This window comes from Chinchilla lanigera, unplaced genomic scaffold, assembly GCF_000276665.1.
Source record: "Chinchilla lanigera isolate Chin_1 unplaced genomic scaffold, ChiLan1.0 scaffold00011, whole genome shotgun sequence".
Lineage (NCBI taxonomy): Eukaryota > Metazoa > Chordata > Mammalia > Rodentia > Chinchillidae > Chinchilla > Chinchilla lanigera.
The window spans coordinates 36040933-36047559 of record NW_004955412.1 but is presented as its reverse complement, the minus strand read 5'-3'; the positions used below and the strand labels follow the sequence as shown (position 1 = coordinate 36047559).

Genomic DNA, 6627 nt, shown 5'->3' with positions numbered 1-6627 from the left:
AAAAAAAAAAAAAAAAAAAAAAAAAAAACATTAAAAAAGAATGACTTTCTTCAGATTCTGAATAATTTGAAAACTATTATCTATACCAACAGGCACTCGAAAAATGTCCAGAACAGATATTTTTCTAATTTAACTTCCTGTAAGATTATTCCTAAGCCTTCTCAAAAGAGTTGAAAGTTTCTAAAGAAATAGATTTCAAAAATACTACATTGAAATGCAGTATTTTGCAAAACTAGTGTACAGTAATAAAATATATTTTCAAACCCTGCAAAATAACAAAGAAATAGATTTCAAAACTTCCTAGCATTGAAGGAATTTTGGCATCAGTTCAACTTTCTTGATATTTAAGTTAAATCTCTCTTAATTACCATTTAAGTTTACTTGATTTTATTTTGTCCTTGGGAGTATGAAAAAGGAAAAACTATGGTCATGATTTTGTGAAATTGAGATTGCCTTTTTCATAGATTTCTTTTCTGGACTGACTATTCTAGGATTTATTAACCATTCTACTTAAGGTTATTTTCCTATGAAGTGTAAGAACACAGAATTGAACCCATCTCAAGAGAATGTCATTTCACTACATAAGTAAAATGAACACAGATTTAGTGAGACAAAGAGCCAGAAAAAAATCACAAAATTAACCCAAAGAGTAACTCCTACTCTGAAGGTCTAGATGGGACTACATCATCCCATGTGGTAAAACAGTGATGAAGACCTTGGGTCTAGAATTAAGGCTTCTTCCATTCATTTTCTGGATCTGCCACTTATCTTGCATATTTCCTTAGGCAACAGATTAAAACCATCAGGACCTACGTTGCCTTTTCTGGGAAATAAAGATAATAACATTATCTGTCTTATAAAGTGGGCTGTGAGAAATTTATAGCATACTTTATGTAAAACACAAACATCTTGGCACATATTAAATGATACCTGCTATTTTTACACACATTTAGTTTGATTTGGACTCCATCTAAAAAGATTCCAATAGATGTACAGATATCCATTAACTTTTTCTATTTCCTCTCCATAGAGTGAAATCTTTCAGGATACTTAATTTTACTAAATATTATTTAGTGCATGGGATGCTATCATGATCCAACAACGGAATGTAAAGTTTATCACACACTTACTGGCAATATACAATAGTTGGTCATTTAATTATGTGCTACCTGCCATGCTACTGGTTTCTTGTCTTTTCAGTCAAATGTAAAGCACTTGATATCAGACTCCATTCCTTTTATATGTTTTTGCTGCCGTCATATAGATGCATTGATATGGATAGATAGATGATAGATAGATGTATATAAATAGTTGATAGGCAACGTATATTTTAGGCAATATTTTAAATAGTTGATAGGCAATATATATTTTAGATGTTTATGCAGTACCTTTAGGATGAAGGAATTATTACATGATTATATATGCATAAAATTTATATATACATAATTTATATGCACAGAGGCTATTTCTAGAGACATTTCCAAAAATACCCTCAAGGAGTAAGGAATATTGAGCTTCTGCCATAAGAATGTATGTGCTAGATCATGACAGTGTTTCCACTTATTTTTTTCAAAGTAACTTTAAAGATTGGAAGAGAGAAGGATGAAGAAGGCTGAGCAGCATGGAAATTGTGGTGGCTCCAGAGGAAAGCCCACCACACATTCCTAAATCATGAAGCCATATGAAGGTTATGAAAACATCATTTCTTATCTACTCACCTGCCCAGGAAGACATCTTTTGCTTCAGCGTAGTGTTTGCAGACATCTTTATCTTCAACAAAGTCAACAGTTAATGCAGGCAAGTCCGCAGGCATTTCATCTCTTTGGATTTCTGCAAGGCAGTGGGATTTCGCCAGCACGGGCTTTGCACAGCACTCCTGCAGCTTACTGGAGATTGTCTCCTGATTCTCGCAAATGTACTTGGCCAGGTCTGCCTGAAAGCAAGTTGAAAATTGTTCAACATCAATTGCTATTGCTACTGCAACTTTCTTAAGCTGGCGAAACATACTCTAAGACCAGATACAACCACTGTGCATCCAGGAATGTGCTCTTAGTCAGAGCTCCTAAGCACGGAGAATCCAGGACAGTGACTGATAAAAAACCTCCCCACTTAATAAAAAAGACTAGTCAGAAACAACTTATAATAATAACTTATTTTAATTTCAGTTATTAATTTTATGTTTCTACTGTTGATTCACTTACCCTTTTTAAAATTAAAACTCAGTGCTATTTTTCCAATTATTCCCCCTAAATTAAGTTTAAGCATCTTGAAACCAAATAACTAAATAAAATGTAAGAGATTTTTGAAAAATGCATCAAGATCACAACCTTGTTTAAAATATGCGAAGCATCTGCCTTCAATATACCAGGAAATGTCACATTAAATTAGGAATCTGTTATTTGGTCATACTTTTTATTTCAATTTTTATTTATTAGCACATGTTTTCAGTACATAATGTTTCCATCCCTTGTGTGGAATTGGAACATGTGCATAACACGCCTTAATTCCTCTTTGATTGCCTTTCCCTTTCCACTCCTCCCTCCATCTCTTGGTCCCCTTGTCATTTTAGCTTTGAAGAAAGGGAGACAATAGTACAAGTTTGGAGAGAGGGAGATCATGTTAAGCATTTAACACACAGAAAGAAAATAGAAGGAAAAAATACGTCTTTCTAAGATCCTTTTCAGTTACTGGCCTTTCTCCAACCCTCCCTATATCCCCAAAATACCTTTAAAAATCTATCGTTATCTTCACATAAGTTGCTTAGATTACCAATATGCAATATAACAACCATTGGTGAATTCCTACCATCCTGTTTAATGAAACTCTATTGTCTCTAATTTTTTTAAATTATTATTTTCTTATTCTCTTTAATGGTTTGATCAATCTTCCATTCTTACAACTGGTAATCTGAGGAACTTCGCTGAAGATAACAATATGTAATATAACAACTATTGTTAATCCCTATCATTTGGTTTGAAACCCTGTATCACTTTTAATGTCCTTGCTTTGTTTTGTTTGTATTTTACTATTGTTCTTTAATTTTACTATTCTCTTTAAAATAAAAAAAGAAGAAAAAAATCTATCTTTATAGCTATCCTACTTTAAATTAAGCATTTATTCCTAATTAGAGGTACTAGAAGAGGTTACAAACAATGAATACACTTTTCAGGTCATTTAGTAATTAGGTTCTAAAAAAGGTTTCTTTATTTTAAAGAGAATTTTAAAAAATATATAAAAAAACAATAAAAATTATACAGAATTTCAAAACAAGATGATAGGAAATTAACAATGGTTGTTATATTACATATTGTGATCTTCAAAGTAATTGCTCAGATTACCAGATATCAGTGTGCAAGATTGATCAAACAATTAGCCATAAAAATAAAAAGAAAAAAAGATCCCCACAAGGCAGAGAAAACTTGTACATAGGGCAAACAAGAGCACAGAAGACCATGGCAATCACTGTCAGTGGTCACCAATGACACCAAACATTTTCCTTCTACCCACTCAAACATGTGAGCTACAAAAAACAAATGAATGAGTCTTTACCCTGTCATCTGCACACTCAAGCAGGGTCACCATGGCAACATTCCATGTTGATTTTGGTAAGAGACTTTACTATGGTGGAAATTTCGGCAAAGTCAGCTTTGGGAAATTTCTGACTCAGACGAGCTACTGCCCTAAAAGAGAATTCCCCCAATCAAAATATTATTTTTATGCACATTTTATGTCAAAGTACTAGGAAAACACTATTTATAACAAGGAAATTCAAGACAGATTTATAAACAAAATTTTTAAAAGTCATTAGTTATTTTAATGCTAGATCTGAGCCATTTTTTAAAGCTAAATCTGAGTTATCTTTTTCCTTAGGCAGAATTATCCCTTCTAACACTATGTATAGTAGAGGAGAAGCTGATGATTCATAAAGTCAGAAATCAAAGAGGAATTCTACAAGGGACAATACAATCTGAGAAGCATCAGGTTTGCAGCCCACATCTGACTTCCAGATCTGGCTTCATCACTTCTTAGTAGTGTGATCCTGTGCAAGTTATTTAGCCTCTCTTGGCTTTAGCCTTTGCAGTGTTATAAACTAAAGAACTACTTTTTTAAAGGTGCAAGAATGATACTGGGAGAAAAGGTAATTTAATTGTACTATCCTCAAACAATTGTTGCTTCCAACTTTCTCATTGTGATTTATTTTGGGGAGGAAAAAATTGTATTGGATTTCAAGAGTTAAGCAACTACTCTGAGGATTCTTAGATAATGCAGATGAAAGTATTTTATAATCCAGAAGGTATCACACAGATTCATTAACTAAACTTTTTTAACTAAAACATATTCTTCCTAACTTCTAAAGATCTCTTCGGAAAGAAACTTCATAGCTTCTATAGAATTGGGGTCTATTTAATAAACATGTTTCAACAGAGTCCCAAACAAAAACATCAGACTAAGAGCAGATTTGGAGTGAAAACATGTTTACCAAGAAATTGATCCAAAACAGCCTCTCTCTGTGATAAAATGTAAAAGTCTAATATCCTTATTTTCTCCACAATCATTTTAGAAATTGGGTTAAGGAGACTTCTTTCCCAGAACCAATCACAACTTGTGTAACTGTAATGTTTCATGTTGAGACTGTTTAGTTTACCAGTTTAGTTTGGTTGTTTAGGATGGTTTGGATGGTAGGAATGATGGGAAAAGATAGTTCAGTTGGCAATTTATTGAAAGCATGCATAATGTCTATTATTTTCTCTCTCCTGTTTTATAAATTTTTTCTCCCGTTATGTAAATTCATTGTTGGCTAACAGATAAGGAGTGGGCAGGACTGACTGTATTTTTCTTGGCTCAGATACTGAAGAATTGTCCCAGAATCAACCAATACCAAACAGAGTCCCAAACAAAACACCAGACTAAGAGCAGATTTGGAGTGGAGAGAAAATAAGAAGGAGTAACTTTGACTTAGTTGATGGCTAAATTTAATTATTGGGGCATAAAAAGACAAATACACACTTGCAGATCACCTTGTATAAAAATAAAAAAAAGATCATGACCATAGCTCTATAATAATGATGGACCATTAAAATTAGATGGTCAGACTTTATAAATAAATAGGATTTAAATATCTTTCTGTTTTGAGATAGTAAAGGTAAACTTCTAAGTTCTTTCACAATTCAAAAAAAAAGGCAAAAACTAATGTCAAATTGTTACTGATGTTCTGCTTTTCAACACTAGCACCTCTCTACATTTTAGACAAAAATATTTATTTGAAAACACTGTGTTAATGCTGAACCATTATCATCTACATCATTATAAAGATACAAACTGTGTTAAAAATTCTTACCATGCTTTGAAAGCTCTGTCCCCAAATTTCTGGATACTAGCACACTTGAGTCTCTGTTCAGCAGCAGAAGTCAGTGCTTTTTCTTTCAAAGTATCCAACTACAGAAACAAATCTGTATAAAAAATTAAAACAAAAAATCTTTATAAAATGCTCCTTCATTAACTCAGACAAGACACTACAAGTTGAATTTTAAGGCTAGACTAAATTTACACCTAAATTCCCAAGTATTCGTTTTATCAAATTATTTTTATATTAAAAGAAAAGGAAAAGACAGTCTAGTCATGACGGAGGTTCTAGGTATTTAAGTGGAAAGGACATGTCATAATAAAATATGACTAGACTGTCTTATGAAAAGAAAAACAAAAACTGTAACCCATTGTTGTCTAATTAGACAAACGTATGTCACTACAGCAATGACCAGAAAGAGACAGGTGGACATGTAGGCACAGTGATTCCTGTCAGGCCAACACAGGCAGATCTGGTAAGGAGGAAGGAAGAGATGAGAGGCTTCCAGAAAGAATGAAAGGTCCTTAGAGGACATATGTGTGGATGGTGTTCTTGACCAGCTCTATCAAAATTTAAGGTTTCCTAAATGTAATCCTACGTTGGCCAAAGTCTAAAGTTGTTTAATGAATGGTTCTTTCATTCTTCTCTTGGGAGATACCTTCGGTGTCAGGCAGGTAGCTTTGTCAGCAGCTTCACAGCATTCTGTCAAAACGGCCTTATACTTTTCAACATAGTAAAGGAGTTCTGGGGCATAAAAGTAAGGATGTCTTCCGGCAACTTCATATAAATAACTATTTGAAAAAAAAAGGCAGTCATTTTCCTAGAGCACATATTAGAGGAATGATTATAATCACCATTTCCAACAGAACCTCAGAAACCCAAACCTGTAATTTACCAGTTAAGCTCTGTTAGCACCTGATGGCCTTGGCTTTGTCATTCCTCAAGACAGTGAAGAAGAAAGTGGTGGTGCTGCTGCTGCTGCTGCTGGTAGTGGTGGTGGTGGTGGGGTGTGTGTGTGTGTGTGTGTGTACATGAGCTCACATCATATAGTAATTGATTAATGTTGGTGATCTAATATTGCTGACAAAAACAAAATCAATCCTGAGAACATATTTTTTCAGAACATTTTAAAACATGTTAATCTCAAACTTTTCATATAGATCATATTCTGTTAAAATATTCTTGGTCATATTTTGGTGGAATATAATTTTGTGATATGCAATATTATCTCTTCAAAAAGTATTAAAGGGGCTGGGGATTTAGTTCAGGGGCACAGCGCCTGC

At 33.5% G+C, this 6627-nt stretch overlaps 1 pseudogene; it reads right to left on the bottom strand.

Annotated features, from left to right (window-relative positions):
- LOC102006759 overlaps positions 1-6627 on the bottom strand; it is a 14540-nt pseudogene that overhangs the window by 3748 nt on the left and 4165 nt on the right.